The sequence below is a fragment of the Oncorhynchus nerka genome, linkage group LG18 (assembly GCF_034236695.1).
Source record: "Oncorhynchus nerka isolate Pitt River linkage group LG18, Oner_Uvic_2.0, whole genome shotgun sequence".
Taxonomy (NCBI): Eukaryota; Metazoa; Chordata; class Actinopteri; order Salmoniformes; family Salmonidae; genus Oncorhynchus; species Oncorhynchus nerka.
The window spans coordinates 25,690,656-25,713,939 of NC_088413.1; the positions used below are offsets into that span (position 1 = coordinate 25,690,656).

General features: G+C 47.6%; 1 protein-coding gene across 6 annotated transcripts in view; it reads right to left on the reverse strand.

Annotated features, from left to right (window-relative positions):
• LOC115145578 (type II inositol 3,4-bisphosphate 4-phosphatase-like) overlaps positions 1–23,284 on the reverse strand; it is a 406,180-nt gene that overhangs the window by 331,971 nt on the left and 50,925 nt on the right. The gene's annotated exons all lie outside the window — the stretch shown is intronic.

Here is a 23,284-nt window from a genome sequence, read left to right on the forward strand (position 1 = left end):
CTGTACCATGGAATCAGTACATCAACAATCTCTTCCCAACTATTTTGCAATCTGTATGGCACAGTTGTCAACATCCTGGTCCTCAAATGAAACTGGTTTACTTTCCTATTTATGCTATTTTTTTCTTCCTCCGCCAGTTGTGATCCTTTATATTGGGCAGACAGACCAGCTCCCTACCTCCTCCAGCTGCCACCCTCCTCCGCCAGTTGTGATCCTTTATATTGGGCAGACAGACCAGCTCCCTACCTCCTCCAGCTGCCACCCTCCTCCGCCAGTTGTGATCCTTTATATTGGGCAGACAGACCAGCTCCCTACCTCCTCCCGCTGCCACCCTCCTCCGCCAGTTGTGATCCTTTATATTGGGCAGACAGACCAGCTCCCTACCTCCTCCAGCTGCCACCCTCCTCCGCTAGTTGTGATCCTTTATATTGGGCAGACAGACCAGCTCCCTACCTCCTCCAGCTGCCACCCTCCTCCGCCAGTTGTGATCCTTTATATTGGGCAGACAGACCAGTTCCCTACCTCCTCCAGCTGCCACCCTCCTCCGCCAGTTGTGATCCTTTATATTGGGCAGACAGACCAGCTCCCTACCTCCTCCAGCTGCCACCCTCCTCCGCCAGTTGTGATCCTTTATATTGGGCAGACAGACCAGTTCCCTACCTCCTCCCGCTGCCACCCTCCTCCGCTAGTTGTGATCCTTTATATTGGGCAGACAGACCAGCTCCCTACCTCCTCCAGCTGCCACCCTCCTCTGCCAGTTGTGATCCTTTATATTGGGCAGACAGACCAGTTCCCTACCTCCTCCAGCTGCCACCCTCCTCCGCCAGTTGTGATCCTTTATATTGGGCAGACAGACCAGCTCCCTACCTCCTCCAGCTGCCACCCTCCTCCGCCAGTTGTGATCCTTTATATTGGGCAGACAGACCAGTTCCCTACCTCCTCCCGCTGCCACCCTCCTCCGCTAGTTGTGATCCTTTATATTGGGCAGACAGACCAGCTCCCTACCTCCTCCAGCTGCCACCCTCCTCTGCCAGTTGTGATCCTTTATATTGGGCAGACAGACCAGTTCCCTACCTCCTCCAGCTGCCACCCTCCTCCGCTAGTTGTAATCCTTTATATTGGGCAGACAGACCAGCTCCCTACCTCCTCCCGCTGCCACCCTCCTCCGCCAGTTGTGATCCTTTATATTGGGCAGACAGACCAGTTCCCTACCTCCTCCAGCTGCCACCCTCCTCCGCTAGTTGTGATCCTTTATATTGGGCAGACAGACCAGTTCCCTACCTCCTCCAGCTGCCACCCTCCTCCGCCAGTTGTGATCCTTTATATTGGGCAGACAGACCAGTTCCCTACCTCCTCCAGCTGCCACCCTCCTCCGCCAGTTGTGATCCTTTATATTGGGCAGACAGACCAGTTCCCTACCTCCTCCAGCTGCCACCCTCCTCCGCCAGTTGTGATCCTTTATATTGGGCAGACAGACCAGTTCCCTACCTCCTCCCGCTGCCACCCTCCTCCGCCAGTTGTGATCCTTTATATTGGGCAGACAGACCAGCTCCCTACCTCCTCCCGCTGCCACCCTCCTCCGCCAGTTGTGATCCTTTATATTGGGCAGACAGACCAGCTCCCTACCTCCTCCAGCTGCCACCCTCCTCCGCCAGTTTTGATCCTTTATATTGGGCAGACAGACCAGCTCCCTACCTCCTCCAGCTGCCACCCTCCTCCGCCAGTTTTGATCCTTTATATTGGGCAGACAGACCAGCTCCCTACCTCCTCCAGCTGCCACCCTCCTCCGCCAGTTGTGATCCTTTATATTGGGCAGACAGACCAGTTCCCTACCTCCTCCAGCTGCCACCCTCCTCCGCCAGTTGTGATCCTTTATATTGGGCAGACAGACCAGTTCCCTACCTCCTCCAGCTTCCACCCTCCTCCGCCAGTTGTGATCCTTTATATTGGGCAGACAGACCAGTTCCCTACCTCCTCCCGCTGCCACCCTCCTCCGCCAGTTGTGATCCATTATATTGGGCAGACAGACCAGCTCCCTACCTCCTCCCGCTGCCACCCTCCTCCGCCAGTTGTGATCCTTTATATTGGGCAGACAGACCAGCTCCCTACCTCCTCCAGCTGCCACCCTCCTCCGCCAGTTTTGATCCTTTATATTGGGCAGACAGACCAGCTCCCTACCTCCTCCAGCTGCCACCCTCCTCCGCCAGTTTTGATCCTTTATATTGGGCAGACAGACCAGCTCCCTACCTCCTCCAGCTGCCACCCTCCTCCGCCAGTTTTGATCCTTTATATTGGGCAGACAGACCAGCTCCCTACCTCCTCCCGCTGCCACCCTCCTCCGCCAGTTGTGATCCTTTATATTGGGCAGACAGACCAGCTCCCTACCTCCTCCCGCTGCCACCCTCCTCCGCCAGTTGTGATCCTTTATATTGGGCAGACAGACCAGCTCCCTACCTCCTCCAGCTGCCACCCTCCTCCGCTAGTTGTGATCCTTTATATTGGGCAGACAGACCAGCTCCCTACCTCCTCCAGCTGCCACCCTCCTCCGCCAGTTGTGATCCTTTATATTGGGCAGACAGACCAGCTCCCTACCTCCTCCCGCTGCCACCCTCCTCCGCCAGTTGTGATCCTTTATATTGGGCAGACAGACCAGCTCCCTACCTCCTCCAGCTGCCACCCTCCTCCGCTAGTTGTGATCCTTTATATTGGGCAGACAGACCAGTTCCCTACCTCCTCCCGCTGCCACCCTCCTCCGCCAGTTGTGATCCTTTATATTGGGCAGACAGACCAGCTCCCTACCTCCTCCAGCTGCCACCCTCCTCCGCCAGTTGTGATCCTTTATATTGGGCAGACAGACCAGCTCCCTACCTCCTCCCGCTGCTACCCTCCTCCGCCAGTTGTGATCCTTTATATTGGGCAGACAGACCAGCTCCCTACCTCCTCCAGCTGCCACCCTCCTCCGCCAGTTGTGATCCTTTATATTGGGCAGACAGACCAGTTCCCTACCTCCTCCCGCTGCCACCCTCCTCCGCCAGTTGTGATCCTTTATATTGGGCAGACAGACCAGCTCCCTACCTCCTCCAGCTGCCACCCTCCTCCGCCAGTTGTGATCCTTTATATTGGGCAGACAGACCAGCTCCCTACCTCCTCCAGCTGCCACCCTCCTCCGCCAGTTGTGATCCTTTATATTGGGCAGACAGACCAGCTCCCTACCTCCTCCAGCTGCCACCCTCCTCCGCCAGTTGTGATCCTTTATATTGGGCAGACAGACCAGCTCCCTACCTCCTCCAGCTGCCACCCTCCTCCGCTAGTTGTGATCCTTTATATTGGGCAGACAGACCAGCTCCCTACCTCCTCCAGCTGCCACCCTCCTCCGCTAGTTGTGATCCTTTATATTGGGCAGACAGACCAGCTCCCTACCTCCTCCAGCTGCCACCCTCCTCTGCTAGTTGTGATCCTTTATATTGGGCAGACAGACCAGCTCCCTACCTCCTCCAGCTGCCACCCTCCTCCGCCAGTTGTGATCCTTTATATTGGGCAGACAGACCAGTTCCCTACCTCCTCCAGCTGCCACCCTCCTCCGCCAGTTGTGATCCTTTATATTGGGCAGACAGACCAGCTCCCTACCTCCTCCAGCTGCCACCTCCTCCGCCAGTTGTGATCCTTTATATTGGGCAGACAGACCAGTTCCCTACCTCCTCCAGCTGCCACCCTCCTCCGCCAGTTGTGATCCTTTATATTGGGCAGACAGACCAGTTCCCTACCTCCTCCCGCTGCCACCCTCCTCCGCTAGTTGTGATCCTTTATATTGGGCAGACAGACCAGCTCCCTACCTCCTCCCGCTGCCACCCTCGTCCGCCAGTTGTGATCCTTTATATTGGGCAGACAGACCAGTTCCCTACCTCCTCCCGCTGCCACCCTCCTCCGCCAGTTGTGATCCTTTATATTGGGCAGACAGACCAGTTCCCTACCTCCTCCCACTGCCACCCTCCTCCGCCAGTTGTGATCCTTTATATTGGGCAGACAGACCAGTTCCCTACCTCCTCCAGCTGCCACCCGCCTCCTCCATTTTTAGGGCAATGCTGTAATCAAATTGGTTGTACTCTTGGATTGAACAGACCTTCCCGTACAATTCTGATAACTCCATGAAGGACATAACTCTACCATTCCAATTTACAATATCATTTAGGAACAAAATACCTTTTTCAAACATCTTTCCCATAAATACAGGTATTTTATCAACCAGCACATTTGAGATCAGCCATAATATTTGTTGTAACATTTGTTCTATCTTTTCAAGGGGGATGAAATTGAAATTGTAGCCAGCTCTGCAATGCTTGTTTGAAAAAGAGAGACCACAACAATTGTTCTTAAACTATGAACAATGTACCTGATGCTAATTGCTGTATTATTCTAGTGATTTTGACTAAAAGAAACATTTGACCTGATAACTATATTTAGTCACAGGCACATTTTACTGGCGAGAATCAGTAATGAGGAAAAATGCCAAAAATATGATTATTAATATTTTATGCACACAGATACTTCAAGGAAGCCCAAAATGTCGTTACAGTAACTTGCCTCATCGGGTCCTTGACCAGATGTATCCTCTGTAGTTCACTACCCACCACCCACAAGGCTGAAGGGTTGATGCTGTGCATGACTGACACCACCATTAGGAGCTAGATTTCCCTTCGCTTTCAGAAGATCAAACAGATCTCCACAAGCACCAGCTTCCACAGGCAGAGCCACTATGAGGTCACGGTTGCCAACAGAGCTGGCAGAATTCCTCGTTGACTCCTTTCTTGATCTGTGGTGGAGACCCATTCTGAAGATGGGCTACGAAAAAATCTAGTGCTTGACTATTGTAGGTTGGGCTTTCGCTGCGATACTTCAGGCACCAAATTATGACACAAGTACCGTCATTTGAATTCTTTAGATGACATCTTCTCTGCTAAATGGCAGTGAGAAAGTGCGAACACAACCAAATGGTCCATAATACTCATAGTACAATCCTTTTAGAGGGACTAGAAAAAGAAACAGTGCACACTGTAACTGATGATACAGATAGAATCATGAGCCTGCGTTCAAATAATTGTTACGGCTCTCGCTTGTGGAATGACCGGACCAAGGTGCAGCGTTGTAGGCGTCCATCGCTCGTTTTTATTGATGACACCAAAAGCAAAATAACAACGACAAAAAAACGAAAGTGCACAGTTCTGTAAGGCAAAATAAACACAGAAAACAAGATCCCACAAAACCCAAAAGGAAAATGACAACCTATATATGATCCCCAATCAGAGACAACTGCCTCTGATTGGGAACCATACTCAGCCAAAAACACAAAGAAATAGAAAACCTAGATTTTCCCACCCCAGTCACACCCTGACCTAACCAAACATAGAGAATAATAAGGATCTCTAAGGTCAGAGCGGGACAATAATAACCACTGTACATCTAACTTATCGGCCTCATTGACTCAAACAATGTCATCTAATTCATGTAATTACTTCCGCACATAAAAGCCAAAGGAGACTCCTGTTAATTGAATAATAATGACTCTTGGGGTTTGTTGTGGCACCGTTAACCTCCGCAACCTGAGTTAATGAGAGCAGTGGGTCATGGGATGGTGGCGTGCGATGCTATCAGCAAGCCAATCTACTACTTCCTGCTTCGATAGCTCCAGTAACTCTGTAAACTCCGACCGACACCTCCACCAGCAGCCGTCAGCGGCCTCAACCTCCATTATTGATGCCACACGTGGGGCTACTGACTGTCCAAGAGAATAACTCACAATGTTTCTCAGTGTATCTCAACTTTCATTTCCGTGCCGTCTCCGGTGTCAAGGGTTGTTTTTTTATCACGGCGCACAAATGTGGTCATCAATAATTACGACTGCCACGTAGTACAAAAAAACCACCAACAGCAGATTGTAAAGGAAGAGCGTTCAGGCATAGGTAGTGTACACGGGGGCAAGAAGTCAGCCGAAGACAGTTGACGCACACACCACTAAGATGTTGAGTCCCATAGCAGCAGGGTTATGAAGGGGAAAGCATGTTCTCGACAGAGGATCGCTGCAACAACATACACACTAGAGAGACGTTGGTCGTTTCGTCTTTTTCAGTCTCAAAAAACGCTTTGCTCAGAGATGTCTCCAACCGCTGGTTCCTCTCGTGATCCCCAATCCCGTTTTCAGCTCTGTTGTAATTGACTCTCGGCAGGTGGTTGGTTTCGACACAACATCTTAAAAGGTTTGTGTGTCTCTGTGTGTGTGCATGCTTGCCAGTGATATCGTGTGTGGAGTGGGATTCAGGTGTCTCACCACCACATTATCTCACACCTGAAAAGCAAGCAGCAAGGGGAAAGGAGGAGGGATAGAAGCGATTCCTCGAGGCACTGGATCATCTCAGAGGACCCCTGGGCCCAAAGGGAGAATGGGTATATAATCATCCTAATACCTTCTGGCTCTATTCCTGTTATCCGCTTACAGGCATTGTTATGTTACACATAACTGCATTTCACACATTTCACACTTTCACACTGTTGTCATTCCAAAGGTGTGTCCAGTATATGGAGGAGTAAAGCCCTATAAGAAGACAGGGAGTAAAGCCCTACATGAAGACAGGGAGCTAACACACGTCTCTCTGTCATTAGTAAAGCCCTAAATTAAGACAGGGAGCTAACACACGTCTCTCTGTCATTAGTAAAGCCCTATATGTCGACAGGGAGCTAACACACGTCTCTCTGTCATTAGTAAAGCCCTAAATTAAGACAGGGAGCTAACACACGTCTCTCTGTCATTAGTAAAGCCCTATATGAAGACAGGGAGTAAAGCCCTACATGAAGACAGGGAGCTAACACACGCCTGTCTGTCATTAGTAAAGCCCTATATGAAGACAGGGAGTAAAGCCCTACATGAAGACAGGGAGCTAACACACGCCTGTCTGTCATTAGTAAAGCCCTATAAGAAGACAGGGAGTAAAGCCCTATATATAGACAGGGAGCTAACACACGCCTGTCTGTCATTAGTAAAGCCCTATAAGAAGACAGGGAGTAAAGCCCTATATGTAGACAGGGAGCTAACACACGTCTCTCTGTCATTAGTAAAGCCCTATATGAAGACAGGGAGTAAAGCCCTATATGAAGACAGGGAGCTAACACACGCCTCTCTGTCATTAGTAAAGCCCTATATGAAGACAGGGAGTAAAGCCCTATATGAAGACAGGGAGCTAACACACGCCTGTCTGTCATTAGTAAAGCCCTATAAGAAGACAGGGAGTAAAGCCCTATATGTAGACAGGGAGCTAACACACGTCTCTCTGTCATTAGTAAAGCCCTATATGAAGACAGTGAGCTAACACACGCCTCTCTGTCATTAGTAAAGCCCTATATGAAGACAGGGAGTAAAGCCCTATATGAAGACAGGGAGCTAACACACGTCTCTCCGTCATTAGTAAAGCCCTATATGAAGACAGGGAGTAAAGCCCTATATGAAGACAGGGAGCTAACACACATCTCTCTGTCATTAGTAAAGCCCTATATGAAGACAGGGAGCTAACACACGCCTCTCTGTCATTAGTAAAGCCCTATATGAAGACAGGGAGCTAACACACGTCTCTCTGTCATTAGTAAAGCCCTAAATTAAGACAGGGAGCTAACACACGACTCTCTGTCATTAGTAAAGCCCTATATGTAGACAGGGAGTAAAGCCATATATGAAGACAGGGAGTAAAGCCCTACATGAAGACAGGGAGCTAACACACGTCTCTCTGTCATTAGTAAAGTCCTAAATTAAGACAGGGAGTAAAGCTCTATATGTCGACAGGGAGCTAACACACGTCTCTCTGTCATTAGTAAAGCCCTATAAGAAGACAGGGAGTAAAGCCCTATATGAAGACAGGGAGTAAAGCCCTACATGAAGACAGGGAGCTAACACACGCCTGTCTGTCATTAGTAAAGCCCTAAATTAAGACAGGGAGCTAACACACGCCTGTCTGTCATTAGTAAAGCCCTATAAGAAGACAGGGAGTAATGCCCTATATGTAGACAGGGAGCTAACACACGCCTGTCTGTCATTAGTAAAGCCCTATAAGAAGACAGGGAGTAAAGCCCTATATGTAGACAGGGAGCTAACACACGTCTCTCTGTCATTAGTAAAGTCCTAAATTAAGACAGGGAGCTAACACATGTCTCTCTGTCATTAGTAAAGCCCTATATGAAGACAGGGAGTAAAGCCCTATATGAAGACAGGGAGCTAACACACGTCTCTCTGTCATTAGTAAAGCCCTATATGAAGACAGGGAGCTAACACACGCCTGTCTGTCATTAGTAAAGCCCTATATGAAGACAGGGAGTAAAGCCCTACATCAAGACAGGGAGCTAACACACGCCTCTCTGTCATTAGTAAAGCCCTATAAGAAGACAGGGAGTAAAGCCCTATATGTAGACAGGGAGCTAACACACGCCTGTCTGTCATTAGTAAAGCCCTATAAGAAGACAGGGAGTAAAGCCCTATATGTAGACAGGGAGCTAACACACGCCTGTCTGTCATTAGTAAAGCCCTATAAGAAGACAGGGAGTAAAGCCCTATATGTCGACAGGGAGCTAACACACGTCTCTCTGTCATTAGTAAAGCCCTAAATTAAGACAGGGAGCTAACACACGTCTCTCTGTCATTAGTAAAGCCCTATAAGAAGACAGGGAGTAAAGCCCTATATGAAGACAGGAAGTAAAGCCCTACATGAAGACAGGGAGCTAACACACGCCTGTCTGTCATTAGTAAAGCCCTATAAGAAGACAGGGAGTAAAGCCCTATATGTAGACAGGGAGCTAACACACGCCTGTCTGTCATTAGTAAAGCCCTATAAGAAGACAGGGAGTAAAGCCCTATATGTAGACAGGGAGCTAACACACGCCTGTCTGTCATTAGTAAAGCCCTATAAGAAGACAGGGAGTAAAGCCCTATATGTAGACAGGGAGCTAACACACGTCTCTCTGTCATTAGTAAAGCCCTATATGAAGACAGTGAGCTAACACACGCCTCTCTGTCATTAGTAAAGCCCTATATGAAGACAGGGAGTAAAGCCCTATATGAAGACAGGGAGCTAACACACGCCTCTCTGTCATTAGTAAAGCCCTATATGAAGACAGGGAGTAAAGCCCTATATGTAGACAGGGAGCTAACACACACCTGTCTGTCATTAGTAAAGCCCTATAAGAAGACAGGGAGTAAAGCCCTATATGTAGACAGGGAGCTAACACACGGCTCTCTGTCATTAGTAAAGCCCTATATGAAGACAGTGAGCTAACACACGCCTCTCTGTCATTAGTAAAGCCCTATATGAAGACAGGGAGTAAAGCCCTATATGAAGACAGGGAGCTAACACACGTCTCTCCGTCATTAGTAAAGCCCTATATGAAGACAGGGAGTAAAGCCCTATATGAAGACAGGGAGCTAACACACATCTCTCTGTCATTAGTAAAGCCCTATATGAAGACAGGGAGTAAAGCCCTACATGAAGACAGGGAGTAAAGGCCTATATGAAGACAGGGAGCTAACACACTCCTCTCTGTCATTAGTAAAGCCCTATATGAAGACAGGGAGTAAAGCCCTATATGTAGACAGGGAGCTAACACACGCCTCTCTGTCATTAGTAAAGCCCTATATGAAGACAGGGGGCTAACACACGCCTCTCTGTTATTAGTAAAGCACTATATGAAGACAGGGAGCTAACACACGCCTCTCTGTCATTAGTAAAGCCCTATATGAAGACAGGGAGCTAACACACGCCTCTCTGTCATTAGTAAAGCCCTATATGAAGACAGGGAGCTAACACACGCCTCTCTGTCATTAGTAAAGCCCTATAAGAAGACAGGGAGTAAAGCCCTATATGTAGACAGGGAGCTAACACACGCCTGTCTGTCATTAGTAAAGCCCTATAAGAAGACAGGGAGTAAAGCCCTATATGTCGACAGGGAGCTAACACACGTCTCTCTGTCATTAGTAAAGCCCTAAATTAAGACAGGGAGCTAACACACGTCTCTCTGTCATTAGTAAAGCCCTATATGAAGACAGGGAGTAAAGCCCTATATGAAGACAGGAAGTAAAGCCCTACATGAAGACAGGGAGCTAACACACGCCTGTCTGTCATTAGTAAAGCCCTATAAGAAGACAGGGAGTAAAGCCCTATATGTAGACAGGGAGCTAACACACGCCTGTCTGTCATTAGTAAAGCCCTATAAGAAGACAGGGAGTAAAGCCCTATATGTAGACAGGGAGCTAACACACGCCTGTCTGTTAATTAGTAAAGCCCTATAAGAAGACAGGGAGTAAAGCCCTATATGTAGACAGGGAGCTAACACACGTCTCTCTGTCATTAGTAAAGCCCTATATGAAGACAGTGAGCTAACACACGCCTCTCTGTCATTATTAGTAAAGCCCTATATGAAGACAGGAGTAAAGCCCTATTAGTGAAGACAGGGAGCTAACACACGCCTCTCTGTCATTAGTAAAGCCCTATATGAAGACAGGGAGTAAAGCCCTATATGTAGACAGGAGCTAACACACACCTGTCTGTCATTAGTAAAGCCCTATAAGAAGACAGGGAGTAAAGCCCTATATGTAGACAGGGAGCTAACACACACCTGTCTGTCATTAGTAAAGCCCTATATGAAGACAGTGAGCTAACACACGCCTCTCTGTCATTAGTAAAGCCCTATATGAAGACAGGGAGTAAAGCCCTATATGAAGACAGGGAGCTAACACACGTCTCTCCGTCATTAGTAAAGCCCTATATGAAGACAGGGAGTAAAGCCCTATATGAAGACAGGGAGCTAACACACATCTCTCTGTCATTAGTAAAGCCCTATATGAAGACAGGGAGTAAAGCCCTATATGAAGACAGGGAGTAAAGGCCTATATGAAGACAGGGAGCTAACACACGCCTCTCTGTCATTAGTAAAGCCCTATATGAAGACAGGGAGCTAACACACGCCTCTCTGTCATTAGTAAAGCCCTATATGAAGACAGGGAGCTAACACACGCCTCTCTGTCATTAGTAAAGCCCTATATGAAGACAGGGAGCTAACACACGCCTCTCTGTCATTAGTAAAGCCCTATATGAAGACAGGAGCTAACACACGCCCTATATGAAGACAGGGAGCTAACACACGCCTCTCTGTCATTAGTAAAGCCCTATATGAAGACAGGGAGCTAACACACGCCTCTCTGTCATTAGTAAAGCCCTATATGAAGACAGGGAGCTAACACACGTCTCTCCGTCATTAGTAAAGCCCTATATGAAGACAGGGAGTAAAGCCCTACATGAAGACAGGGAGCTAACACACGCCTCTCTGTCATTAGTAAAGCCCTATAAGAAGACAGGGAGTAAAGCCCTATATGTAGACAGGGAGCTAACACACGCCTGTCTGTCATTAGTAAAGCCCTATAAGAAGACAGGGAGTAAAGCCCTATATGTCGACAGGGAGCTAACACACGTCTCTCTGTCATTAGTAAAGCCCTAAATTAAGACAGGGAGCTAACACACGTCTCTCTGTCATTAGTAAAGCCCTATATGAAGACAGGGAGTAAAGCCCTATATGAAGACAGGAAGTAAAGCCCTACATGAAGACAGGGAGCTAACACACGCCTGTCTGTCATTAGTAAAGCCCTATAAGAAGACAGGGAGTAAAGCCCTATATGAAGACAGGGAGCTAACACACGCCTGTCTGTCATTAGTAAAGCCCTATATGAAGACAGTGAGCTAACACACGTCTCTCTGTCATTAGTAAAGCCCTATATGAAGACAGGGAGTGAAGCCCTATAAGAAGACAGGGAGCTAACACACGTCTCTCCGTCATTAGTAAAGCCCTATACCTGTGGGATCTAACTCACTAAGTGAGGAGGCTTGAACTCATTTAGAATGGCTGGCTGTACAAAAACATGGTTAAAAAAATCTGTATATATAATTACCAAGCCCGTGTGTGCGTGTGCGTGTGTGTGTGTGTGTGTGTGTGTAGAATCCCTAATCGGTAGACACTGTGGGGGTTCAGGAGCCTGAGTGTAGTCCCACTGTTTCCACTGCAGCAAGCTGTTACCGCAGGGCAAACATACACCTACACTAACATCTCACTCTGCTAATTGAAATCAACAGTCATTATAGTAAAGTTAACTGAAGCCAATGCACTGTATGGAGAGAGACCATCGTAGCACAGTAATAACCTTCAAATGTTCCTTACATGGAAAACACAGGCCATTTCCTGTTACTTTAAGTGGCACACTGTATAGATGGAACGGAAGTCATAGTTACCTTTGTACTTGGGACACAGACGACTTACTAAAAAGTATGTGATTGGCGTCTATGTGTGGTAGATATTTTCTCTGTTGGAAGTATAGTAACCAGCTAAATGAACAGCAATCATTAACCAACTCAGAGGGCATTTTTGAAAGGCTTCCATGCATGGCCACAAGATCTAGATATAAAAAGGTGTATCTGATTGAGGTTTGTTGACTGAATTGTTCACCCTCCAACAGATATGGCGGCTCCTTCAAGCGACCACAACATTCTCGCTACAATGTCTAGAATACAAAAAAATCCTCAAAGTGGCTGTATTGCAGAGCCACTTTCAGAGGAAACCTTCCTCCCTGATCAACCGTCAGCCACACCGCACCTCCCTCACAGACTATAGTGTGTCTCCCTGATCAACCGTCAGCCACAGCGCACCTCCCTCACGGACTATAGTGTGTCTCCCTGATCAACCGTCAGCCACAGCGCACCTCCCTCACGGACTATAGTGTGTCTCCCTGATCAACCGTCAGCCACAGCGCACCTCCCTCACGGACTATAGTGTGTCTCCCTGATCAACCGTCAGCCACAGCGCACCTCCCTCACGGACTATAGTGTGTCTCCCTGATCAACCGTCAGCCACAGCGCACCTCCCTCACGGACTATCCTGAGTGTGTCTCCCTGATCAACCGTCAGCCACAGCGCACCTCCCTCACGGACTATAGTGTGTCTCCCTGATCAACCGTCAGCCACAGCGCACCTCCCTCACAGACTATAGTGTGTCTCCCTGATCAACCGTCAGCCACAGCGCACCTCCCTCACAGACTATAGTGTGTCTCCCTGATCAACCGTCAGCCACAGCGCACCTCCCTCACAGACTATAGTGTGTCTCCCTGATCAACCGTCAGCCACAGCGCACCTCCCTCACGGACTATAGTGTGTCTCCCTGATCAACCGTCAGCCACAGCGCACCTCCCTCACAGACTATAGTGTGTCTACCTGATCAACCGTCAGCCACAGCGCACCTCCCTCACAGACTATAGTGTGTCTCCCTGATCAACCGTCAGCCACAGCGCACCTCCCTCACGGACTATAGTGTGTCTCCCTGATCAACCGTCAGCCACAGCGCACCTCCCTCACAGACTATAGTGTGTCTCCTGATCAACCGTCAGCCACAGCGCATCTCCCTCACAGACTATAGTGTGTCTCCCTGATCAACCGTCAGCCACAGCGCACCTCCCTCACAGACTATAGTGTGTCTCCCTGATCAACCGTCAGCCACAGCGCACCTCCCTCACAGACTATAGTGTGTCTCCCTGATCAACCGTCAGCCACAGCGCACCTCCCTCACAGACTATAGTGTGTCTCCCTGATCAACCGTCAGCCACAGCGCACCTCCCTCACAGACTATAGTGTGTCTCCCTGATCAACCGTCAGCCACAGCGCACCTCCCTCACAGACTATAGTGTGTCTCCCTGATCAACCGTCAGCCACAGCGCACCTCCCTCACAGACTATAGTGTGTCTCCCTGATCAACCGTCAGCCACAGCGCACCTCCCTCACAGACTATAGTGTGTCTCCCTGATCAACCGTCAGCCACAGCGCACCTCCCTCACAGACTATAGTGTGTCTCCCTGATCAACCGTCAGCCACAGCGCACCTCCCTCACAGACTATAGTGTGTGTTCTTCCTCTCACCCTGGCATTGGTTGACAGCAAATCTCTCCACTGATCCACGTGACACAATCTTTGTTCTCTCCGCTGTTGATCTTTTCCATGTCCAAAGCCCAGTGTCCTCCCTCTTTATCCGGCACCTACCCACCTCTCACTCTCCCTTCTTTCCTCTCCCTCCTTCACCGTCTCTCTCGGTCTCCCGCCTCCCTCTCTCCCTCCTTTCCTCTCCCTCCTTCACCGTCTCTCTCGGTCTCCCCCCTCCCTCTCTCCCTCTTTCCCTCTCGCAGCTCCATTATTCAACGGGACTTCTATGGAGGACTTTGTTTTGGGAGAGAGCGAGAGAGAGAGCAAGAGAGAGAGAGCGAGACAGCAGCAGCCTCAGCTTCTGTATATTCAAATCGTAAGGATACACAGGTTACATCCAAATAGCACCCTCTTCCCTATATAGTACACTACTTTCGACCAGAGCCCTATGGACCCTGGTCAAAAGTAGTGCACTGTGAAAGGAATAGGTTGCCATTTGGGATGCAGAACAGGGTCATAACACATCATGGAGAAGGGAAGAGGCAGCCATCATCTCATGATCTGCATATGTCAGAAACATGGTAACACACACACACATATATACATGCATAAATATGAATGCACACTCACTCACTCTAGAGGAGTTGGCTTTACTTCATCATTTTATGAGTTATGCCAGCATATGATTTACAGTTTACAGCAAAATAGCACCCGTGTATCATTTAACAGACCTACCATTCATCTCATCCAGTAGCAGATAGATTTCACATCACTGAGATATATCTTTGTAATTCAGAAAACAAACGTGCATATGTGTCATTTATACTGTAGTAAACATCAATGTGATGAATGTGGAATGATATCTTTGTGTTATGTTAACAGGCATATGATTGACAAGCATGCACTCTGTTACAGCACTGCACAGTAAATGCATGCTGTGTTTAAGATGCTTAGAGGAGACTGTAAAGTCATTGATATGATTCAGTCAAAGTGTGGTTCATTCATTTATTCAACTCATGGCAAAATCAAAACAAGTAGCTATTCTCACTGAGGACCTACCGTGAGTCACATGTTACTGCTGATAGAACACAGAGCAGACGAAGGCTGACCCCATTCTGGGATAATGACATGGATCAGAAATAGTTAACGTATTGGCTGCTTTGCCTAAACACAGTTCGGAGTAGTCATGTGACCAACACTATTTAATAGAGCTTGTTGTGAAGGGTCGTGGCACCTCTACAGGACTCCAATTACCCTAGACCACACCCCTTCCCTCACTCCTCTGTTTCCCACATAAGCAGCATGCTTCTTCCTACACGGTTCATGCTTAGTGCTCCCGAATGGGTCTAAGGCACTGCATCTCAGTGCAAGAGGTGGCACTACAGTCCCTGGTTCGAATCCAGGCTGAATCACATCCGGCCGTGATTGAGAGTCCCATAGGGCGGCGCACAATTGGCCCAGCATCGTCTGGGTTTGGCCGGGGTAGGCCGTCATTGTAAATAAGAATTTGTTCTTAACTGACTTGCCTAGTTAAATAAAGGATAAAAAAATGTAGCTGACATTTTCCTTCCTTCATTTGCGCGTGATATGAGAAAGAAGGTTTGTCACGTTGTTGAAAATAAGTAAACACCATGTCTATGACGCTGCCTTTAACTTCCCTGTTTTATCTCTTTCTGTATCCATGTCCTCAGTTTGACAATCCCCCCTTGGTTATGTTTAGTCCTGGCAGCCTCCTTAGTTTGTAGTTCTTTGCTAAGCCCATTCCCTGTAACAGCCACCCGGCACAACTTTGTGACGTGTGAACCTTTATGTTCCGTGTCCCTGATGAACCCCCCATCCAACCCACGTCCAATCGCATCTCCAAGGCTTTACAAGCCACAGCCTAACGTTCCATCCTTAAATCATCCTCAACCTTATCATCCATTTGTCATTCATCCTGCAATATCCTTTCATGACTCAAACTGCAACAATAAGGTGTCACCAGCCCACTCAACTGCAGTCCTCCTCTGTGTGTTCTAATGGACACACCACCAGGACAGACTCAAGTCAAACCAGCAACCCTGACATCTAGATACAGTCCTTTCCCCACCTCAACTCTGAGCAGGGTTTACAGCACTACTTCAAATGTTATTTGCCACATGCGCCGAATACAGCAGTTGTAGTAGACCTTACAGTCAAACGCTTACTGACAAGCCCTTAACCAACAATACCAACAACAACACACGGAGCGAAGGGAACTAGGAACACAAAGAAGGAGAGTATGCACGGCTCTACCTTTAGGGAAGTTATCTACTGCTTCTACAGCAAACAACACATGGAGCGAAGGGAACTAGGAACACAAAGAAGGAGAGTATGCACGGCTCTACCTTTAGAGAAGTTATCTACTGCTTCTACAGCAAATAACACACGGAGCGAAGGGAACTAGGAACACAAAGAAGGAGATTATGCACGGCTCTACCTTTAGGGAAGTTATCTACTGCTTCTACAGCAAACAACACACGGAGTGAAGGAAACTAGGAACACAAAGAAGGAGAGTATGCACGGCTCTACCTTTAGGGAAGTAATCTACTGCTTCTATAGCAAACAACACACGGAACTAGGAACACAAAGAAGGAGAGTATGCACGGCTCTACCTTTAGGGAAGTTATCTACTGCTTCTATAGCAAACAACACACGGAGCGAAGGGAACTAGGAACACAAAGAAGGAGAGTATGCACGGCTCTACCTTTAGGGAAGTTATCTACTGCTTCTATAGCAAACAACACATGGAGCGAAGGGAACTAGGAACACAAAGAAGGAGAGTATGCACGGCTCTACCTTTAGGAAGTTATCTACTGCTTCTATAGCAAACAACACACGGAGCGAAGGGAACTAGGAACACAAAGAAGGAGAGTATGCACGGCTCTACCTTTAGGGAAGTTATCTACTGCTTCTATAGCAAACAACACACGGAGCGAAGGGAACTAGGAACACAAAGAAGGAGAGTATGCACGGCTCTACCTTTAGGGAAGTTATCTACTGCTTCTATAGCAAACAACACATGGAGCGAAGGGAACTAGGAACACAAAGAAGGAGAGTATGCACGGCTCTACCTTTAGGGAAGTTATCTACTGCTTCTATAGCAAACAACACATGGAGCGAAGGGAACTAGGAACACAAAGAAGGAGAGTATGCACGGCTCTACCTTTAGGGAAGTTATCTACTGCTTCTACAGCAAATAACACACGGAGTGAAGGGAACTAGGAACACAAAGAAGGAGAGTATGCACGGCTCTACCTTTAGGGAAGTTATCTACTGCTTCTACAGCAAATAACACACGGAGTGAAGGGAACTAGGAACACAAAGAAGGAGAGTATGCATGGCTCTACCTTTAGGGAAGTTATCTACTGCTTCTATAGCAAACAACACACGGAGTGAAGGGAACTAGGAACACAAAGAAGGAGAGTATGCACGGCTCTACCTTTAGGGAAGTTATCTACTGCTTCTACAGCAAATAACACATGGAGCGAAGGGAACTAGGAACACAAAGAAGGAGAGTATGCACGGCTCTACCTTTAGGGAAGTTATCTACTGCTTCTACAGCAAACAACACATGGAGCGAAGGGAACTAGGAACACAAAGAAGGAGAGTATGCACGGCTCTACCTTTAGGGAAGTTATCTACTGCTTCTATAGCAAACAACACACGGAGCGAAGGGAACTAGGAACACAAAGAAGGAGAGTATGCACGGCTCTACCTTTAGGGAAGTTATCTACTGCTTCTACAGCAAACAACACACGGAGCGAAGGAAACTAGGAACACAAAGAAGGAGAGTATGCACGGCTCTACCTTTAGGGAAGTTATCTACTGCTTCTATAGCAAACAACACACGGAGCGAAGGGAACTAGGAACACAAAGAAGGAGAGTATGCACGGCTCTACCTTTAGGGAAGTTATCTACTGCTTCTATAGCAAACAACACATGGAGCGAAGGGAACTAGGAACACAAAGAAGGAGAGTATGCACGGCTCTACCTTTAGGGAAGTTATCTACTGCTTCTATAGCAAACAACACATGGAGCGAAGGGAACTAGGAACACAAAGAAGGAGAGTATGCACGGCTCTACCTTTAGGAAGTTATCTACTGCTTCTACAGCAAATAACACACGGAGTGAAGGGAACTAGGAACACAAAGAAGGAGAGTATGCACGGCTCTACCTTTAGGAAGTTATCTACTGCTTCTACAGCAAATAACACACGGAGTGAAGGGAACTAGGAACACAAAGAAGGAGAGTATGCACGGCTCTACCTTTAGGGAAGTTATCTACTGCTTCTATAGCAAACAACACACGGAGTGAAGGGAACTAGGAACACAAAGAAGGAGAGTATGCACGGCTCTACCTTTAGGGAAGTTATCTACTGCTTCTACAGCAAATAACACATGGAGCGAAGGGAACTAGGAACACAAAGAAGGAGAGTATGCATGGCTCTACCTTTAGGGAAGTTATCTACTGCTTCTACAGCAAACAACACATGGAGCGAAGGGAACTAGGAACACAAAGAAGGAGAGTATGCACGGCTCTACCTTTAGGGAAGTTATCTACTGCTTCTACAGCAAACAACACACGGAGCGAAGGAAACTAGGAACACAAAGAAGGAGAGTATGCACGGCTCTACCTTTAGGGAAGTTATCTACTGCTTCTACAGCAAACAACACACGGAGCGAAGGAAACTAGGAACACAAAGAAGGAGAGTATGCACGGCTCTACCTTTAGGGAAGTTATCTACTGCTTCTACAGCAAATAACACACGGAGCGAAGGGAACTAGGAACACAAAGAAGGAGAGTATGCACGGCTCTACCTTTAGGGAAGTTATCTACTGCTTCTACAGCAAACAACACACGGAGTGAAGGGAACTAGGAACACAAAGAAGGAGAGTATGCACGGCTCTACCTTTAGGGAAGTTATCTACTGCTTCTATAGCAAACAACACATGGAGCGAAGGGAACTAGGAACACAAAGAAGGAGAGTATGCACGGCTCTACCTTTAGGGAAGTTATCTACTGCTTCTACAGCAAATAACACACGGAGTGAAGGGAACTAGGAACACAAAGAAGGAGAGTATGCACGGCTCTACCTTTAGGGAAGTTATCTACTGCTTCTACAGCAAATAACACACGGAGTGAAGGGAACTAGGAACACAAAGAAGGAGAGTATGCACGGCTCTACCTTTAGGGAAGTTATCTACTGCTTCTATAGCAAACAACACACGGAGTGAAGGGAACTAGGAACACAAAGAAGGAGAGTATGCACGGCTCTACCTTTAGGGAAGTTATCTACTGCTTCTACAGCAAATAACACATGGAGCGAAGGGAACTAGGAACACAAAGAAGGAGAGTATGCACGGCTCTACCTTTAGGGAAGTTATCTACTGCTTCTACAGCAAACAACACATGGAGCGAAGGGAACTAGGAACACAAAGAAGGAGAGTATGCACGGCTCTACCTTTAGGGAAGTTATCTACTGCTTCTACAGCAAACAACACACGGAGCGAAGGAAACTAGGAACACAAAGAAGGAGAGTATGCACGGCTCTACCTTTAGGGAAGTTATCTACTGCTTCTACAGCAAACAACACACGGAGCGAAGGAAACTAGGAACACAAAGAAGGAGAGTATGCACGGCTCTACCTTTAGGGAAGTTATCTACTGCTTCTACAGCAAATAACACACGGAGCGAAGGGAACTAGGAACACAAAGAAGGAGAGTATGCACGGCTCTACCTTTAGGGAAGTTATCTACTGCTTCTACAGCAAACAACACACGGAGTGAAGGGAACTAGGAACACAAAGAAGGAGAGTATGCACGGCTCTACCTTTAGGGAAGTTATCTACTGCTTCTACAGCAAACAACACACGGAGTGAAGGGAACTAGGAACACAAAGAAGGAGAGTATGCACGGCTCTACCTTTAGGGAAGTTATCTACTGCTTCTACAGCAAACAACACATGGAGCGAAGGGAACTAGGAACACAAAGAAGGAGAGTATGCACGGCTCTACCTTTAGGGAAATTATCTACTGCTTCTACAGCAAACAACACACAGAGCGAAGGGAACTAGGAACACAAAGAAGGAGAGTATGCACGGCTCTACCTTTAGGGAAGTTATCTACTGCTTCTACAGCAAATAACACATGGAGTGAAGGGAACTAGGAACACAAAGAAGGAGAGTATGCACGGCTCTACCTTTAGGGAAGTTATCTACTGCTTCTACAGCAAACAACACACAGAGCGAAGGGAACTAGGAACACAAAGAAGGAGAGTATGCACGGCTCTACCTTTAGGGAAGTTATCTACTGCTTCTACAGCAAACAACACACAGAGCGAAGGGAACTAGGAACACAAAGAAGGAGAGTATGCACGGCTCTACCTTTAGGGAAGTTATCTACTGCTTCTACAGCAAACAACACATGGAGCGAAGGGAACTAGGAACACAAAGAAGGAGAGTATGCACGGCTCCACCTTTAGGGAAGTTATCTACTGCTTCTACAGCAAATAACACATGGAGTGAAGGGAACTAGGAACACAAAGAAGGAGAGTATGCACGGCTCTACCTTTAGGGAAGTTATCTACTGCTTCTACAGCAAACAACACACAGAGCGAAGGGAACTAGGAACACAAAGAAGGAGAGTATGCACGGCTCTACCTTTAGGGAAGTTATCTACTGCTTCTACAGCAAACAACACACAGAGCGAAGGGAACTAGGAACACAAAGAAGGAGAGTATGCACGGCTCTACCTTTAGGGAAGTTATCTACTGCTTCTACAGCAAACAACACATGGAGCGAAGGGAACTAGGAACACAAAGAAGGAGAGTATGCACGGCTCTACCTTTAGGGAAGTTATCTACTGCTTCTACAGCAAACAACACACGGAGCGAAGGGAACTAGGAACACAAAGAAGGAGAGTATGCACGGCTCTACCTTTAGGGAAGTTATCTACTGCTTCTATAGCAAATAACACATGGAGCGAAGGGAACTAGGAACACAAAGAAGGAGAGTATGCACGGCTCTACCTTTAGGGAAGTTATCTACTGCTTCTACAGCAAATAACACATGGAGCGAAGGGAACTAGGAACACAAAGAAGGAGAGTATGCATGGCTCTACCTTTAGGGAAGTTATCTACTGCTTCTATAGCAAATAACAGACGCTTATCAGACGAACCGGAATGATTTCTTTAGATAATGCAGCAAACTGACTCAGCATGAAACCATATAACACTATCTGAAATTGGTTCCCAAACAAACACTGTAAGATCCTACAGAGATTCCCTCCAGAGTGGTCCAAGTCTACACTCTGCAAAGGTGAGGCAGACACACACACACCCTCTCACCCTAAACACCCTCTCCTTACCTCCATCTCTCTCTTCCTCCATCTCTCTCTCCCTCCCTCCATCTCTCCTTCCCTCCCTCCATCTCTCCTTCCCTCCATATCTCTCTCCCCCCATCTCTCCTTCCCTCCATCCATCTCTCTCTCTCTCCATCTCTCTCTCCCTCCATCTCTCTCTCCCTCCATCTCGCTCTCTCTCCATCTCTCCCTCCATCCCTCCATCTCTCCATCTCTCTCTCCCTCCATCTCTCTCTCTCTCCCTCCATCTCTCTCTCTCGCTCCCTCCATCCCTCTCTCTCTCCCTCCATCCCTCTCTCTCTCTGTCTCCATCTCTCTCTTGCTCTCTCTCCATCTCTCTCTCCCTCCATCCCTCTCTCTCCCTCTCTCTCTCTCTCCCCATCTCTCTCTCTCTCCCCATCTCTCTCTCTCTCCCCATCTCTCTCTCTCCCCATCTCTCTCTCTCCCCCCATCTCTCTCTCTCCCCATCTCTGCCCCTCTCTGATTGAGCGCTGCTGGATTCATTAGATGTTATCAGGGCTCAGACTGAGGCCTGTGAAGCTGATTGGGCCAGAAAGAGACAGGCTGGAGAGAGACTGGTTTAGCTGCACCCACACCCACACACACACACACACACACACACACACGTTTCGTTTTACCACCACAAGGCCTGGGGTAGAGGGAGAGGATGGAGGGGAGGGCAGGGAGATTGTTCTAGATTGACTTAGATATTGAATGTCTATCCATGGCCTAGGGATGTCAGGAAATGCCTTCAAAACCAGATGAACGTCTAGTTTTGCAGTGAGACTGTGAGAGCTTGTTGAGGAGGGACCAGTGGATCATGGGCAAAGGGGACCAGGGGTTATTACAACATAACAGGAACGAGAGATAAATGACAGGTGGTGATTCGCTAACCCATCTGTCAGTCAAAAGAGAGACTGGTGTAGCTGCAGGGAGAGGACAGAGGAGAGAGAGTAGGGAGAGGAGAGGAACCAGTGGATCAAGGGCAAAGGGAATGGTAACCAGGACCAAGGGTTATCACAACAGCATGTCAGGAATTGAACCCTCTCAATGAGAGGTGGTGATGTGCCAACCCATAAGGGTCTAATGTAGAGATGGAGATGGTCTGGATGGGCAGATGTAAAGGTGATGCAAAGGTGGGAGTCATGGTTATGAACCGAGTTGGGTATTTAACTGTCACATTGTGCAAATCTATGCTCACACAGACACTGATAGACAAAGGCACGCACACACACACACACACACACACAGATCATGCCCTATTTATGGGCTATAACAGACAGGCAGGGTGCTCCTCAAAGCTCCTTCTATTGCCTTTGAAGAGGATTGATTCCCAGTCAGACATTTTTATTCGTCTTACACAGACGGGGCTTTGCTCCCTGTGCAAATGAATTTAGAATAGAAATATGTACGCCACCTTTGTGGCCTCAACAAGCTATCCTATTCTATGATCCAATAACTCAAAACGACTGAGCTGAAAATGTTGTAAGGGGGCTATATAACCTGAAATGAATTTAATGAAGACAATGGTTTAGCCCATTTATCATTTAAATTAAAAAAGTGACCATCGTATCCAATGCTTCAGGTTTTATGCTGCAGGTAGGCTTATTGATTCCCTATCGCCTCTGGCACATTACTCTGAATCATTTCACTCCACGATTTATTACATGTGAGGCTGTAGCTCAAATAAATGTTATTTAATCAATAGCAAAATATAGTGGGTCATGAAAATCTTAACGTCCTCACATTAATTTTACCCTAAATCATTGTTCCCTTTGCTGTGTTCATCAATATTTTCTTCCGATAGGGAGACTGCTCTTTCCCAAGTATGTGAATCAAGTGTGTGTGTGTGTGTGTGTGTGTGTGTGTGTGTGTGTGTGTGTGTGTGTGTGTGTGTGTGTTTGCCAGCTTTAGGAAGTGTGTGT